This window comes from Protopterus annectens, chromosome 7.part0 (genome assembly GCF_019279795.1).
Source record: "Protopterus annectens isolate FY-2018-M chromosome 7.part0, PAN1.0, whole genome shotgun sequence".
Lineage (NCBI taxonomy): Eukaryota > Metazoa > Chordata > Ceratodontiformes > Protopteridae > Protopterus > Protopterus annectens.
In genome coordinates, this window is record NC_056739.1 from 1,365,253,878 (window position 1) to 1,365,272,683 (window position 18,806).

Here is an 18,806-nt window from a genome sequence, read left to right on the forward strand (position 1 = left end):
ACCCATGCTTCAGGATGCCCCATTGGGTGACCCCACCTCTTCTGAAACCTCCCCTGAGTATCCCTCAGAGGAGATCCCTCAGAAGAGAAAATGCAAGCAGAAGCATTTGGACTCCCCTGAGTCCTTCACTTTGGACACAGACTTGGAGGACTCAAAATGGTCCCCACAGTCCCCCACTGTTGATGTCTCCTTTTCAGACATCCTGGAAATCCTTAGACAGAGGAGTGACTGGAAATCCTTTGCCCCTTCTGAGGATGAGTCTGTGTACCTGGGTGCATTTGGTTCCCGACCCTCCACCTCTTGGGTGTCCCCTCCTTTAGACCCTCTACTGGCTTTGGTGAGTCAAAAGGCCTGGAGATCCCAGAGAATATGGAATCAGTTCCGAATAGGCCTAATAAATTCATAACTGCTCCAGAGGATAGGTCTTTTCTATCAAAGGGTGTGCCTGTTGATGCTATGATGGTGGCGGCAGCCACCAAGAAAGAGTTAGTAGAGACTTCTTCTTCTTTCCATTTGCCAAACAAAGAGTCTCGTACGATGGACAGGTATGGGAAGCATATGTTTGCTTCAGTGGCCTTTACTCTCAGGTTGCTGAATTATTTGTTTCACTTTACATGCCTTCAAAGGGATCTCCTGAAGGAACTAGGAGATACCCTACAGGATCCTACAACTGAAGGAGCTGTAAGCAAGGCGGCTTCACAGCTTGCGACCTTGACATCTATAGTTAACTCCTCCATGCGGCTGATATCCTACGTAGCAGATGGAGTGAGTAGGGCAGCAGGCACAGGAGTTTCTTTGTGCAGGCCCTCCTGGATGTGCCTTTGTCAATTTGCAGAGCTCTTCAAGTCCTTCTTTACCAACACCCCCTTTGACGGCTTGTTGCTATTCATGCCTCAGGTAAAAGAAATGCTTACCAGGTGTGAACGAGATGACAAAACTCTCTCTGCTGTGAGTGTACATTTTTCTGCCCCCTCTAGACCTTACCCCAAGGGTCAGAAGAGTGGGAAGATGTGATTCAGAAAATCCCAGGGAGTTTCACCTGACACACGTGGAGACAGTTCCCCCAGGGGCAGAGGGGGAAACAACAATAGGAGGCATCAACTGGGTGGCAGGGGGGATTCCCAATATCAGGCCGATAGAGATATCTTCTCTGGCAGGCTTTTCCAGTGCTCCTGAAAGGAGGCCCGACTGTCTGCCTCTGGAGGCAGTTGGGGGCAGATTATCCCAGTACCCCAAAGCCTGGCAAGCAATCATGGAAGATACATGGGTACTGTCGATAATATCCAGGGGTTACAAAATTCCCTTCTCCCAACCACCCCCTCCAACAAATCAAAACGCAATCCCAGATGTTCCACCCAGTCTTCAGGATCAAGCAAACCTAGAGATTCAAAGGTTGCTAGAAAAACGAGCCATACAAGTCATCCCCGCAAACCAAATTGAATCCGGCACTTACTCAAGGTTCTTTTTAGTTCTGAAAAAGAAAGGGAACTGAAGACCCATTTTGGATCTCAGCAAACTTAACAAATCAGTCAAAAAAACAAAGTTCTGGATGGTAACACTGCAGTCCATTCTTCCCTTTCTGGGTCAGGACAACTGGATGTGCTCTATCGATCTCCAGGATGCGTATTACCATATACAAATGGACAGATGGTCCAGGAGGTACTTGCACTTCTGTCTGGGAGACAGTTATTACCAGTTCAGAGCTCTGCCCTTTGGTCTCACCACAGCCCCCAGAGTGTTCACCAAATGTATGGCAGTAGCCATGGCTCACCTGAGGCATCTACAATTTCAGGTGTTTCCATATCTAGACGACTGGCTCTTCACTGCCACCACCAAGCATCAACTTATCGAGGCACGGGACTCCACTATTCACACCTGTGCACAACTAGGCATCACCATAAACTATGAAAAGCCTGCCTTGTTGCCTTGTCAGTATATTTCATTTATAGGAGCAGATTTAGACAAAAGGACTATGATAGCAAAACTGTCTCACGAAAGAGTTTTAACCATTCATCGTCAAGTTTCAACCCTCTTGGCAAACAAGAGAATTCAGGCAAAATTTGCCCTCAAGGTCCTGGGTTTGATGGCTGCAGCGATTACTCTGGTCCCTATGGCATGCTTCCACATGAGAATTCTGCAGTGGCTTCTTTTTTCTCAGTGGTCATTCCAGGATTTGCCAATGTCACATCAGATATGGATCACGAAGTCTTGCAAGAAGGACTTAGCATGGAGGCTTCACACCCCTCTGATATCAATGGGCAGGCCATTTCTAGCCCCCCACCCAGTAGCCACAGTGACCATGGACACATCCCAAATAGGGGGGGGGGCATTATCTGGGACAGACCGTTCATGGGACTTGGCAAGAACATGAGTAGCATTTGCACATTAACATCCTAGAGATGAGAGCGGTGCTTCTGGTGGTGCAGGCACTTCAAGACTCTCTGCCTACAGGGACTAAAGTGATTCAGACAGACAATATGTCGGTAGTAGGTACATCAATAAACAGGGCAGAACCAGGTCTTATCCCATGTGCTGAGAGGCTCTATGAGTATGGCAATGGGTGATGTCTTCCCAACACATTCTGGTCACAATGCACATCCCGGGGAAATCCAACATGATAGCGGACAAGCTCAGCAGGGCTATTCTGATGCCTCATGAGTGGTCCCTGAAACACGAAGTTGCAGAGTTAATTTTTCACAAATGGGGCCAGCCATGCTGCAATCTTTTTGCCACTCCCCTCAACAACAAATGCAGCAGCTACTTTGTCCTAGTCCCACCACTGGGACAGTCACCCAGGGATGCACTGATTCATGATTGGCCCCGGGACTGCTTTATGCCTTCCCACCTTTCCCTCTGATCCCCAAGGTTCTTCAGAAAACTCAGTCATTGGGTTGCAAATTAATCCTCATTGCTCCTTACTGACCTCGCCAGATTTGGTTCCCATTCCTCTGGCCTTATCTGCAAAGAAAGCCTTGGGTACTGGACCCAGTTCCTGATCTCCTGACACATCATTCGGGAGCTCTCCAACCTTCCGTCCATATGCTTAAGCTGATGGCTTGGTTTCTCCACTTCCAGTCTTAGCCAGGCTCCCAGATGTTTCCCCAGCATTTCAACACATTTTGATTTCATCCCAAAAGCCCACTTTAAGAAAACGTTATGCTAGTAAATGGAAGAGGTTCTCTTGTTGGGCAAAAAAGAATGACATTGATTCTTTTACTGCCCCGATTTCTAAGATTCTGGATTTCCTGGCTGAAATATTTGAATGAGGAGTGGCGGCACCTACTATCTGAGTCCAACTAGTTGCCATTTCTAATTTCCATGTAGGAGAAATGGGATGTAACATCATGTCCCACAGACTATACAAAGCATTCCTAAGAGGTACTTCCCTCTTAAGGCCTCCAATAAGAGCACCTCTTCCCCCTGGGATTTAAATCTAGTTTTAGAGTCTGTCATTCTTCCTCCCTTTGAGACAACTGATTATTGTCCTCTAAAGTTTTTAACTTGGAAGACCTCCTTCTTAACCACCATCACTTCAGCCAGGAGGGTTTCAGAGTTACAGGCCTTATCTACTCATCCCCCGTATTTGATTTTCCACAAAGACAGAGTTTCTCTCAGAACCAATCCCTCCTTTTTACCCAAGGTGTGTTCAGAGCATAACTTAAATCAATCAATAGAGCTTCCTGTATTCTTCCCCAGTTATGGCAACAAGGCAGAGTATAAGCTCCACCAATTGGATGTTCATAGACAGTTACGCTTTTATTTACACAGGACTAAGGATTACAGAAAATCCGACCAATTGTTTATATCCTTTGCAGACAACAAGAAAGGCTGTCCATTGACTAAAATGACCTTATCAAAGTGGCTCTCAAATGCTATTACCTACGTTTACGCTTTGCGGAATAAAGAACTTCCAGGAAAAGTTAAAGGATACTCAACTAGGGCCTTGGCTACTTCTCTTGCCTTTCGAGCCAAACTGTCCTTAGATTCTATCTGTACAGCAGCCACATGGGCTAATCCCCATAGCTTTATCTCTCATTACAAAGTAGATGTGGCCTCCCAGGACAATGCATCCTTTAGTTCCACGGTCCTTAAGAGTTTTTTTCCAGTGAGCCACTCAAGACTTAGGTGCTGGGGACGCTATCCCAACCAGCAAGAAGGAGGCAAGATAGGACAATATAACATGAAGAAGTTATGTACTCACCATAACATTCCATGTTTGTTGTCCTTCATCTCACCTTCCTTCTTGCATCCCACCCTCCTTCCCCCTCCTGGAGGATTGAGAGGAATTTTCATCTTTTTTGTTGGGCTACACTGGCTGAGTTCCCTTATGCTTACCAGTTGGTTGGATCTTGTCTTTCCTACCTTTATCTTGCTGATGTTTACACACTCATATGCAGGTCCCTTTCTTTCCCTAGCAAGTGTAGTGATATTTGGACCTATGTAGACTGGTGGGTTATGACAAATGAGATCTGGGTAACTACCACTAGGCATGTTGGGATAGGGGCTAGCCTCGAGCTAGTAAGAAGCTCTCAAGCTATAGTACACGGCCGACTCAGAGCCGAGGATCAGCTCCGAACTCAATCAACAAGAAGGAAGGCGATATGAAGGACAACAAATATGGAACATTATGGTGAGTACATAACTTCTTTTTATTCAGAATTGTCTGCTCCCCCCTTGTGTATGGATTCTCTTTTTGGAACCAATTCTTGTGAGAGGAAGTTGCGAGTCTCTAGAGTGAAGAAAACACTACTGGTATGTGAGAAGTTACTGGCTGTTGGTGACTTTGGCATTAGCTTGTAAGTTTCTTGCACTGCGTAACTGTAAAAAAATATTCTATACTTTCTGGGTTTTATCGCAGTTATATATACAACCTGTGTGTGACCACAGTGTACATAGAGAAATTACTTAATATAACAGGCATATGTAGGATGTTACTTTAAATTTTATTTTGTAACTATGTACTGAGAAAACAGTTTTGTTTTTCCTAGAGAAACTGATGATGAGTCAGTTCTCCACCAGAAAGAAATCCATGTAAAAAAACATGGATAAGGAAGGGAAAAAAGAAATATTTATTCAACAGGATAAATAAACGGCAGATTGTTTGCTGTTGTGCTGTACTGACCAAAGTTATGTTAGCAAGGAAACTGTTTTTATAAAAAAATGAAATCCCACTGCATACTTTTCTGCTAGTTTTGTATGAGGATGGCAAGCTAACACAAAACCAGGTGTTTGTGTTGTCAGCAGTCTTTGGCTGGCTTAGTTTTAACAATGTGATAAAGTTATGATCTCAGAGGAACAGCAGCAGCCATACTTGTGTTGGCAGACTTATTTATTTGTATTTCTTCAGTCTTGCAAATCATATACACAGTACAAAAACTAAATCAACAGAATGATTTTGACCACTCATTTGAACAGTAGAGCAGTGTAAGTTAAAAATGTATTCAAAAAATGAAATTGTCTAGAACAATATTGCAATCTAAGTGAAAAATGTTCTGGAAAAGATTAGGCTATGCATTGGCAATGGTAAAGGTCATTAAAAGTTAAGTAACATGAGCAATGTGAATACGCTGCTGTGGCATGAAACTGGGAGAGTTAGTGGGATTTCCTACAAACAGATTACATTTTAAACTGCTTAATTGCAACTTTCAGGCTTTATTCTCTTCTAACATGGGTGAATAATGCAGTTGTATATAAAGAATTCCCACTGCTACACCACTCATCTGTGATATTTCCTATGCAATAAATGACAAATATAATTATTGTTAAACAATAACTGTTTAAGAGAGAGTGTGTGTGTGTGTGTGTGTGTGTGTGCGTGCGTGCGTGCGTGTGTGTGTGTGTGTGTGTGTGTGTGTGTGTGTGTGTGTGTGTGTGTGAAATTGAAGTTATCCAAATAAATATGTACAGTTTATGTTAATCAGGCAAACTAAACTTTTCAGTGGTTGAGACCAGTATGAAGATTAGTGAAACACCAAGTTCACATTCATCACAGGCTATTAGGATAGTTGTATTTAAACATTATGAATGTGTATTTATTGTGGGAAGTAAATAGGCCATATATCTCTGAATGTTGTTATAAGAATTCTACTAAAATTTTGAAAAGCAGCTGCAAATGTGAGCAATAGCAGCAGGTCAAAATAACTTGGTATAAGATACAGCACTAAAGCACATTTACATCAACCCTTCTAATTGTAGCACATCACCACAGCTTATTTAACTGTCATTACTGAGTCCAGCAGGTAACCAAAGCATGCCAGTCTAACTTATAAGCCTTAGTTTTTCTAATCCAAGCCATAAAAGTTTCCATGATTTATGGAGGCATAACTTTCATAATAGAGTTGCATACAAACTGGGGATATGAAAAAGGGAACAGATTTCATGAGATAATAATATAAACTATATCAACCAGAAGTGAAGACAGTAGTAACCCACATGCATTAATAGAATACTCAAGCATTTCTATTTATAGTTTCCTCTGAGCAGCAGGTTAAGAAATGGTCTAAAATTAATCGGTCTACATAAATTCTTCAAATTTTTTTTGTTTTGCTGCTACAAAATGTGTATGAATTCCTGCAGTTTTAAGGTCAATTCTGTGTGTTCTTTTGGGTTCTAACTACTTTAACTGCACCTTGAGTCCTTTTAAGGGCTAGGTGAAGTTATTCTTTTATTTCTAGTTTAGTAACCTGCAGCAACTGGAGAAGAAAGTTAAATCATATACGTGTTTGCAGTAGCAGAGATTGAGCTTTAATGCTTATCTTAAATTGGGCATTGTTCCTAGAGTTCTTTTGAAGATGCCTATGTACATGAATACTTATCCTGCTTTACTGAAGAAATGGCAAGAAATTAATTTAAAATTGGGAGCAGATTACATGGCCCTAATTATTCAATTCTTCACAGACACTGAGACTGAGTCGCAAACCCAAAAAAACTGACATGGAAGGTAAAATATGAAGTATGCCATGTTTTGGACAAAAACTTGAATTATACAACAGAATGTTGGAAAGGCTTGAAATTTTTGAGCATTGTCTGCAGGAGATTAAGAAGTGTAAATTACTTTGGGACTTAAATGATATCAAAAAAGGTAACATCTTTTTGTGGCCCAAAAATCATCAGAGAAATACTAAAATTTTGAGCAACAGGGTCACGTGTATGAGTTGGATGAGATTTCAACACCTTTAATTACATCCATTGTGGTTGTAATACTGTTCCTATACACCAATCTACTACAACGCAAGGAATGCAATCTAGTTTAAATCAACCTACTACATCTATGAATCAGAATGGGATAACGCCCCAACTGACCAGTGGAATAATGAGTTATCTCCGGCCAATGAGGATTTTCCGATGGTCATCTATGTGTCAAATTAAACTTGCCAGAGAGAGTCCAGCAATCCAATTGGAGTTTGTTGAGAGGGAGAACCAGAAACAGAAGAGGAAGTGAAAGAAGAGGAGGCCCCCAAACAAGCAGTCAGTCGAATGTAATGAGATAAATGAAGAGACAACTGTAATTAATCTTTCATCTTTGATTTTAACGTCTACTGATATTTCGCTAATATCCAAAGGACTTCAGTTTATTCTTACCAATAATGACTTTGCGGCAGATGCAATAATGGACCTTAGATTATTTACCATGAATTTAGACCTGAAAATGTTATTTAACAATGCTGACCAATAATCTCAGGTATGCAAGCGTTCCACTATTTTTGTACCTGTAGGGACACCCACAATTATAGCTTTCCAAACTGTTTGTGAGAAGCGGATTAGATCAAACAAAGGAAGAAGGTTTACAATTTAAGTACATCTGCGCTCGAATCAGTAATACCATTGCAGAATAACACAAATATAGTAATTAAGCAAGCTGATAAAGGGAATGCAATTGTGACTATGAACAAAACAAGATTATCTTGATAGTATGTATGATTTTCTAAATGATGAAAAAGTATATCAGTTATAGATAGCCGTAGGCTGAACAAATGATTTTTCAAGTGAGTAGTTACATATATGATCTACAGTTTCAGGAAGATATCACTTGTGAAATGTATCTTTATTTCAATGTACCCCCATCCAGTAATCCTAATACTATATAGTTTGCCCAAAATTCATAAAAATAACCCCCCCCCCCCATGAGACTGATTGTCTCTGGTAGGAGGTGGATAACAGAACCAATTTCAGTATATTTACATAGTATTTTAAATCCCTGTTGTAAAGAAATTAAAGGCTATATATGGGACACTGGTGACTTTTTAAGAAAATTGTTTATTTGGTATGAGTGAAGCTATGTTTCTGACTGTATTTTACTCACTTTGGACATCAACTCATTATTCACAGTTGTTGCTCTCCTTGGACACAATAGAAGAGTCTTTGTGGGTTCTGTTCAAGCAGCCTTATTATATACACATCACAATAGAAGTTTACTGACTTTAACTTAAGTAACTTATATACAAACTAACTACTGCAATCCTACATGCTCACTCTCTGGCTGCACTCTCAAAATGACACTGGGAATAGCACGTGCCAGGTATTTATATGTGCACGTTCAGTCCTTGACATGCTTCTTAAAGATACAGCACATACACTCTGATCTATATCCTCCCTCTTTGAGAAATAGATAATGCAACGTTATGAATATATTTGGCATGCAGATAATACAACTAATTCTTTGTCATGCAATTATACAAGACTAGGTGCATATATACAGTTATGTCCATGTTGATGTGTATTTCACACTTGACCTGGAAATTCAACCATATCATGTGACATAAAACTGGAAATTAGGTTTAGCAACTGGAGCTGTCTTTACAGAATGTTCAACCTTAGGAGTATTTCGAAACATCCTCAGGAATGGAAATAGAGGGTGAAACACAAGAGTAAAATAAAATAAAATAAAAATAAATAAAATAAAATAAATACACTCTGGGATGGGAAAACAACATTTGGTTCACTCTGAGATCTAGAGTCTGTATCACAGGAACAATGATGTGATGATGATTCTGGTACAGGAAGAAGATGTCTGCGATCTCTCCTGTACTTCACAGCATCAGAATCTGCAAGGTAGGATCTCAGTTCAGTATATAACTTCACCAGTCTGGTAGAAACCTTTTGCCATTTGTATCCTCACTGTCTCACCTTCTCTCAATGGGCAAAGAAATCTGATTGATTTATCATAACTGGACTCCTGGATGGAATGCTTCTTGGAATAATTGAGCCTTGATGGTTCTGTTGTTCTTAGCTTTAGGCCTCAATAAACTGGCACTAGTAGGTAGTGTCATTCTGGTTTGCCTGGATAGAAGTCTCTGAGCAGATCAGCCAAGTATATTGTCACGGGGAATGTTTCTGGATTAAGTAGATTCAAAAAACATTGATATTGTCACACTTTGACCTTTCAAGTAATTGCTTTGCACTCTGCACTGCACGTTCAGCTAGGCCTTTTGACAGTGGATAGTCAGGACTGCTAGTAACATGTACAAAGTCCCATTCTCTTGCAAATTTCTGAAATAACTGACTAGTAAAGTGAGTACACTTGTCAGAAACAACTTTGTGTGGACTACCATGGACTGAGAAATGAGATTTCAACTTAATAATAACAGTAGTGGATGTTAGATTAGGTAGTAAGTCAATCTCAAACCAATTCAAATAAGAGTCTACCAATACTAAGTAGTGTTTATTGTCCCACTCAATGATATCAGTGGCTACTGTTGACCAAGGTAGTTCAGGAACTTGACTTAGCTGAAGTGGTACTCTTTGCAAATGCGATCTAGTACTATTGTATACTGAACAAGAAGAAAGTGCTTTATCAATGTCTTTCAGTAATGAAGGCTAAAATACTACTTCTCTCGCTCTTCTCTTAGTGGATGTGGAACCTGGGTGACCATGATGAAAAATCTGGATATATTCTTGTTGTAAGGAAGCAGGAGCAAAAATTTTAGGACTTTTGAAAATAATGCCATCTTCCATCATTTCATCTCTATAAAGAAAATAGGTTTGCACTTCAGGTGGTAGACTAGATTGGTTTGATGGCCATCCAACATTAATGTAGTGATTGAGCTTTTGCAGAACTGGATTAGTCTTTGTATGATCTTTCAGCTCATCAAGTCTAGTGGTAGAAAGATTATGCACTGCCATCACATCAAAGTCAAACTTCTCTGTGTCAAGCTGTCCGTCATATTTCTGGGTGATCTGAATAAAGTATCAGCCAGATAAAGTAGCTTGCCTTTCGTACACACCATTTTGAAGTTGTACTTTTGCAATTTGAGCATCATTCTTTGTAATCTCGCTGGAGCTGAATACATAGGCTTCTTTAGAATAGTAACTAGAGGTTGGTGGTCAGTTTCAATCTGAATAGCTCGAACATAGACATAATCATGAAACTTGGAACATGCAAATACTATTGCCAAAAATTCTTTCTCAATCTGAGCATATTGGATTTCAGTTTGAGTAAGTGTTCTAGATGTATAGGCTACTGGTCTGCCCTCTTGAAGAATAAGTGTGCCAAGACCAAATTTTGAAGCATCACAGGAAAGATTGACTTTTTATTTACATCATAGTATCTTAATGAAGGTGGAGTGGCAGTTTTCTGCTAAGGTCTTTAAAAGCATTCTGGTGTTGTTCTAGCCATGAACATGTAACATTTTTGCACATCAGCTCTCTTAAAGGTGCTGTCAACTCGCTGAAGTCTGGTATAAACTTGCCTGAATAGTTGACCATGCCTAGGAAATGCTGTAGAGCTTAAATATTATGTGGTTCTGACATCTCAAGAATAACTGTATGCTTGGTTGGTTCTGGTCTCCAGCCAATATGTAACTTCTGGTAGTCAGAATTTGTACTTCAGAGGATTTAGCTTCAAGTTTACTTCATGTGCTCTATCTAGAAATCTCTTTAGGTTTCTGTCATGCTATGCTTCACCATTACCTCCAACCAATAAATCATCTACTATTATGGCACAAGGATAACCCGAAAAAATGTACTCCATTGCACGCTGGAACTCTTCACTTGCAGAATTTATTCCAAATGCCATCCTTAGGAATCTGTATCTTCCAAATGGGGTACCAAAAGTGGTTAGTAGTGAGGATTTGCGATCAAGCATCACTTGTCAAAATGAACGTTTTGCATCCAAGACAAAAAAAACAGTGGCACTTGGTATTAGAGCTGCGACCTCTTCAACTGAATGCATTGGATTATGCAGTCTCCCCAATGCTTTGTTCAGTTCTCTTGGGTCAATGCATATTCTGATTTCATCTGAGCCTTTTTTGTGAGCTGCTACTAGAGATGACACCCATTTAGTTGGTTCTGTAACTGGACAAACTACACCTTGCTATACCACTTTATCCACCTAAGACTTAACTTTGTCCAGCATAGCTATTGGAGGTCTTCTTGCTGGTCTGACTACTGGAGAGACTTCTGGGTCTAACTTCATGGAATACACAACTGGACGTTTGCACAACTTGTCATTGAAAACATCAGCATATGCTGAGAAAATGGCTTCAGAAAAATTGGAACTAGGATATGCACTTATGTGATGAACTTCTTTGATAAAAGAAAGCAGATTCATTGTCAAATTGTCTTTGAGACCCAGTAATGACTGTACTGGTTTTCAGACTACATTGAATAACAAGCAGTAGCAGTTTCTAGCCAAAAAAGCACTGCTGAGCCTTCAGTTTGAATTTCTTTACCTCCATAAGCAACAGGTTTCTCATCACTGGCCCCATTGAGTTGTTCATTAGTTCTCACTTTAACAAATGTGTCTGCTGATACAACATTACACTTTGAGCCAGTATCTACTTTAAGTTGTGTAGATTTACCATTGATCTGGACAGTACAAAGCACTTTGTTCTTTGCCAATAAATTCACTGCATCAACTATTTCACCAATTAAAGAAATACCATCTACATAAAAAGTGAACTGCTGTAACTCTACTTGATCAATTTGCTTTTTTTGTGTGACCCTTCTTTACAACTGTGTGGGGTTTGCTTGATTTGCAAAACTTTTGAAAATGGTTCCATTTTTTATACTTGTGACATTGCTGAACAAAAGCATTTCTCTCTTTTAGACTCATGATTGGCACCACAATTTCAACAGTTAACAATAAAGCTGGACTTGGGTTTTACTAACTCATGTTTGTACTGCACTGAGCATGCTCCTTTAACTGAACTGGTTTTAGAACTTGCTGGAACACTACATGGTTTCCCTGGTGAATCAGCAGGGATTGTGGCTGCCATGTGCTTAGGCCTACTTCTGTTTGTCATGTGTTGCATTCTATCTACATTTGCTCTGGAGCATACTGAAACCATTCTCTTACGTGTGTGTTTTTCTGTAACTTCATGGATTTGACAAATCTATATGGCTTTACTCAAAGTTAAATCACTATTATGAAGTAAAATCTTTCTCACAGCAGCACTATTAATACCACACACAAGCCTGTCTTTTATTGACTCATTTTTTAAGTCACCAAACCGACAAATTTTGGCTTTGTTTCTCAGGTCAGTTATATAAGCTGCAAAAGTTTCCCCTGGTTTCTGATCTCTTGTGTAAAACAAATACTTCTCTAATGTAATATTTGTCTGGGGGTTCCACATTTCTCTGAATTTGCTCTTCAAACACTCAGGGTCTTCCCTTGATTCAGCCTGTACAACAATATGCTGATTTTCACCTTCTCCCTCATATACTGCTGGCACATACACAAATGAACGCTCTCTTTCAATATACTCTGACCCTGTTAGGTTTAGCAGAATGAATGCCCTGGTGCATGAATCTTTGTCTGAATAAGCTGCTTGTATAAAAAATACTATACTCTTGCTCAAATATTTTCTAATTCTCTGCAATATTCTGATCAAATACAAGTGGTAAGGGCTTTAGAAATCCATCTGCAATATTAACACATACCAGTGAAGGGTTTTGCACATAAGCACAAACACATACACATATGTCAGAAATTTATGCTGGCACTTGTAACTTTGCTCAATAGTACATCAAATATCCGTATAACTGAATTTTGCAAAATAAGTCTCTTGGGCATTGTAATACTCTTGAAATTACTGTACTGCATGAAATCACATCTTATCAGTGTAAGAAACATTTCAAATAACTGCACGATGTGAATGAACTGTGAAAGAGAAGCTCAGAGTCAGTAACATTTCGAAGTAATTGTACTTTGCGAATAAACTGTACACAGCACACTGAAATTTCCCAAAATGGCAATTCCTTGCTAGGTAATTGTCTACAGTGCAGGAAACACTCTGTAATGGTGCCACTTTGTGAACAGACAAACCCAGCACAAGAAACTTTTCAAAATGGCTATACTTTGCTTGTACTTCATGAAGTAGTTGCACTTTGCACACAAATAAACTCTTTGGAATACATGCACAATAATAAGCACACACTATAAGCACTTTTACACACTTTGAGATACATCTAATAACTCTAGTTATGCCCTTAATAAAATATGAAGCCATAGTTATGCCAAAACACAGCACGTTGCCAAAAAACATGCAGCCACCTAGCTTAATTTATGCTTAATGTGCCCTTTTTTGCCCTTATTATCTTAATTTAGCTTGTTTAATCTCTTTTCATGCCCATTGTACTTTTCCTGTGCTCGTTTTACTCTAAACATGCCCATTCTGCTTCAAACACACTCATTTTGCTTTGAACATACTTGTTTTACTTTTTTGATAATCATTTCATCAAATATCTTAATCCTAAACATTTTGCTTAGTTAATAAACCTTTTGTGCCCCCTGCTTGTTTAATAATGTGGCTTGTGCTTTTGTAATGCTCCGTTTTATCTTTTTTATAAAATAAGCAGTTTGTGAGACTTCTCATTACCTTTGAATATTTTCTGGCTCCTTTCCATGCTTGTTTCTCTTAGTTTACCTTCACTGTAATCTCTGTACCTCATAGTTTTGAACATCATTCTCTGGAATCCCAGTTCTGACACCATGTCACTCTCCTACTTTGGACAGAATAGAAGAGTGTTTGTGGGTTCTGTTCAAGCAGCTTTATTGTATACAAACACATCACAATAGAAGTTTACTGACTTTAACTTAAGTAACTTATATACAAACTAATTACTGCAATCATACATGCTCACTCTCTGGCTGCACTCTCAAAATAGCACTGGGAATAGCACATGTCCAGTATATATATGTGCATATTCAGTCCTTGATATGATTCTTAAAGATACAGCACATACACTCTGATCTACAGTGGTCATACCAAATTCATTTGGTATTGGAGCCATTAGGAAAATTTTGAATGAGAATAATGACTTTAGTCATAGAAAGACTGAAACTACTTGTTATTTACTATATATAGTATTGGGCCACAATTTATTTTTGTTTGAGAATAACATCTATCACCAAATATCAGGGGTTTCCGTGGTACTTCTATCGCTAATCTTTATGTGAATATTCCAATAGACAGATGGGAAAATAAATATGTGTATAATTGTACATCTATTTATAAGTTGAACGTTCTATATTATAATCATTTTGTAGACCACATATTCCTTGTGTGGCAAGGAAATGTGAATACATTACTTGAGTATGTAGATTATTTAGATCACACAACTGATTTCTTAAAATTTAAGATATACTCAAATAAAGAAATTATTTTAATAGATGTGAGAAGTTATAAAAATGTTATGGCTCTGTAAGTCAATACTTATAAAAAGGATGTACATGCAAATTGCCTGCTCCATTGAGATAGCATGTACCCAAGACATATATTCAAAGGTGTAGTCAAGAGTCAGTTGTTATGGGCAAGCCATCTTAACACAAATATTATAACTTGTAGTGAACAAATGCAAGAAATAGTTAAAGAGTTTTAAGACGGAGCATATAACCCATCTGTGTTAGATAATATTTTACATGAAATTCTTTCTGAGTGTGATGGTAAAGCTAAGCCGTATTTTATTAAAGATACATCTAACCTTGACAGTAGCAATGTAAATAGACACTGAAATAATAGGGAAGGCTTCCGGTACTTAATGATGTGGCTTACAAGAATTAAAGATGTGGTGAATATTATCAGAAGTAATTGGAATATTTTACACATCCAGGGGTGGGCAGAATATTGAATAGTGAACCTCGGTTTGCTTGTAAGAACTGCCAGAATGTAAAGCAAAGATTATGTTACAGATGAAATCTTCCCGTAAACTCACTGTCAAAAACAAAAAAGGCATGTTTCCATGTCAATTTCAGTTGCTCTAAATATATTCTAATGAATATTGAGTTTATCCATCCAAGTAGTGGAATACTATTTAAATTCCCATGCTACGCAAACTGCATTTCTGAATATATAATCTATCTTGCTACTCGGACAGAAAGCAGTTTTTTATATAGGGAAGTGTAACTGTAGATTGAAAGACAGAACAATTGAACATTTTTCTGACATTAGAAGAGGAGTAGATACCAACTCTCTTGCAAAACATGATAAAAAAGGATAATACACATAAGTTTAAATTTAGAGTCATGCAAGTACTAAGAATAAAAGGGGTGGAGATTTAAAAAATTATACAGAAATATATAGAAAACCCCTATTAAAAAAGAAACAAAGTATGGTATGAAAGTTTTATTGTTATGTTTGTACGCTGCTTCTAGGTTATTTTTAATTTATTTTGTTGACTATGAATAATGTAGTATAACATTGTGTTTTAATGCACTTGGATAAATTGTTGAGTGAATAGTAGTTAATAAAATGTGATTGGTTAATAGAATAATTGTCTTTTTAAATGAATTGCTGGTTCTATGTATGGTTTTATGCACTGAGAAAGGGTGATTAACTTGAAAGCTTTGCTTGATTTATTAAACGATTTTACTGACATGCTGTAGGTGGATTGGATACTCTAAATTGGCCCTAGGTGTGAGTGCGTGCATGTGTGTGCCTTCTGTGGAAGGTTTGGTGCCGGGCTGGCAACTCGACACTGTAAAACTCCACTGCCAATCATGAGCGGACAGATGATCCGCTGTGGTGACCCCTAACCGGGAAAAGCCGGAAGAAGAAGACTATACTGGCATTGAGCTTGAAGGTTTTTGCTTGTCACTAGCTATAATGTTCACATTGTGATCTTTGTAACCATAAACTGCTGCATGACATTTTAACAAATGCTACTGACCAATTTGCATGAAAGGTGAATACTTCATTTTCATTTTTACCAAAATGTTAAACAACAATTGAGTCAGCTGGTACCTGGAGTGTATGCTGAACTCAACAACTAAAAGAATTAATAGATATTCAGACTTTGCCCACTGCCAGCAATCTCTTTTTCTCCCTGAAATTAACATAAGTCAAAGCAATAGCAATTCTTGTCTGTGTAGTTATAATTATTAGTATTATTTTTTGAAGGGGGTGTAATGTTACAGCTTATTACTGCTACAAGAAAGTGCTTGTTCACTGTGTTTCAGCAGTGTGACTTAAGGTTTTAATGTGTTGAAAATAATCTTTTGGCTGTTTCAGGCATCACATCTTCTGTAGTTAATGTGGTTTAGCACAGCTGCCTTTTTAGCTGGAAAGATTAAGTCCACAACTGTACTTATATAGTTGGAAGTTGTTTGCTAATGTGTAAACTCATCATGTTTTGCCGCAGACGTGGTACTGTGGGATGAACCATAGCAGCTTGCCACATGCAAAAATGTAGGGTGCAAAAAATAAACAAACTGAACGCAGAGAAATAACATCAAAGTGAAAATGCAGGCTTTGCCTGCCTCTGGCAGCTTTTTTGTGGCTGACAGGCTAAGCAAGCTACATTGCATGGCTTCAGCCTTTATGTAGGTATAGTTAACTAGAAATAGTGCTTACACTGGCATTACTTTTTTCAGCTAACTGTTAAAGGCAATTTTACTGACTATAATAATCCCACATGTTTCTGGTCAGTCTAAACTGTTATCTCCTCTATTAGCTAACATTCGGTTTATGTATTTTCCCTTAGCACATTATGCCTGCATAGTGCTATAATTTAAAAAAATATATTTTGCATTAAATCTCATGTGCCACATAAGCATTTTGTTGTTCTTCCACAGTATTCAAACTCGTATATCCAGCACAACAACTTTGCTTCCCAATCTAAAAAAAAAACACATTGGAATTTACCTCATGACTACATAAAGATTCCCAAATTGAACCTTCTGCAGCACACAGTAACCTTAGTCCTCCATAGACAAATACATTTGTGTAGTTTAAGCAGTATAAAAGCCATCTATTTTGAATATCAAGGTAGAATTCTAATTTTAGAACCTCCTTTAAGTGTTTGCCATGGTATGCTGCAGAATATCTAAACAACTGATTCTGAACTAGTAGAAGTCATACCAAATTATGAAAGGTTGCTTGAAATGTAAGCAAGACTCTGAATGTCTGACAGCTAGTGCAGAGGATTAAGGCTAGGAGCTGTTACCAAGCTATTTCCTGTGATACTAGGTTTGACTCCCTTAGCCTTCATTTTCCTGTGTAACCTTGAGCTAGTCACTAAACAAAACAACATTTTGGCACAATGGGGAATTTGAGCTAGGCTCTTTAATGGTCTGCTGGACTTCATGACTACTAACTACCTATGGACCTATAAAAAAATAAAGGCATGCCAAGGACAAGAGTAGCAGATAATGTAACTGAAAGGCTGTATTGTACATAAATGAAATACAGCTGGTCAAAGACAGGTTTGTCAGCACTGATTTTCCAAAGTCAAGATTTGCTGGAAACTAAATATGACATTTTCCCCTTCAAAGCTTATACTTAACATGAAAGTAACAGCAGAGCATGTACTTAATGTAACAAGCTTTAAGGTTGTAGTAGCTGAGGTCAAACTTATATATAGCTAGGATCAAATGGTTGACAGTGCACTCATTGAAATATAGGCCTTGAAAAAAGATCTTGTTGACGTACTTAGTTTTTTGCAAATCCTGGGTTTGTTTAATTGGCACTTGTGAAAGTATCTTTTTATAAAATGAATGAATGAAAGAATGACTAAGACAGGATTTTCTGTTGGCTCTCAACCCATAAATTTGGGCTGTCTGTCTGAATTTTTAGAACTGAATTTCTGAGTTCTGACTCTGACATAAAGACTGTCTGATTTAGTTTGCATCATTCTGTGGACTGCAGTAGCTACCCAGGAATCACACATCAATGTGGCTACAACTCATGTATCCATGGCACCCTTACTTTATTTTGTTTATTTGTGAAAAATTGATTTTTGGATCAAGATACTGACAGGGCCTTCCTTTCCTTGATGGAAAAAAAATTAAATTGCCTGAAGCACACTCATTTACTCATGTATCAAAAGCTTAAAAATGGCATACAGTCATTCTCAATTATTATAGGCTGATGCAGCAAAAAATAAAGCTGGATAATACATACAATCTGTTTTAGAAGTGTTACCTCTATATGTGCAGACTTTAAAGAGATACACCAAACTGGATCTATGGAGTACCTGTCTGTATCTGTTACATATCCAGCATGTAAAAGCATCTGACTGGGCACGTCAAAAGGACTGTGGAGTTTATATTGATAATATAGGTAATAACTTAATGTCTGAGAAATAAAAAAGAATGTATCTTGAAGGAGGACTGAAATAAAAAAGCATGCATCTAGAAAGGAGGACTGGTCAAAGAAAACTGTTTTAATGGAATGTATAGTTATTCAGTTGTTTACTTGTAGATTCAGTATTTCTCTATAGGCATGTACAGCCTGGGAATAGCCACACTTACACACAGTAGCTAACATATAAGCAATCATACCCTTTAGTGTAAATGGCAGCAGCTTCCTAAGCAGAATAACATGACATCTAGCATACATGCTAGCCTTATGGGATTCTTAAAGATACAC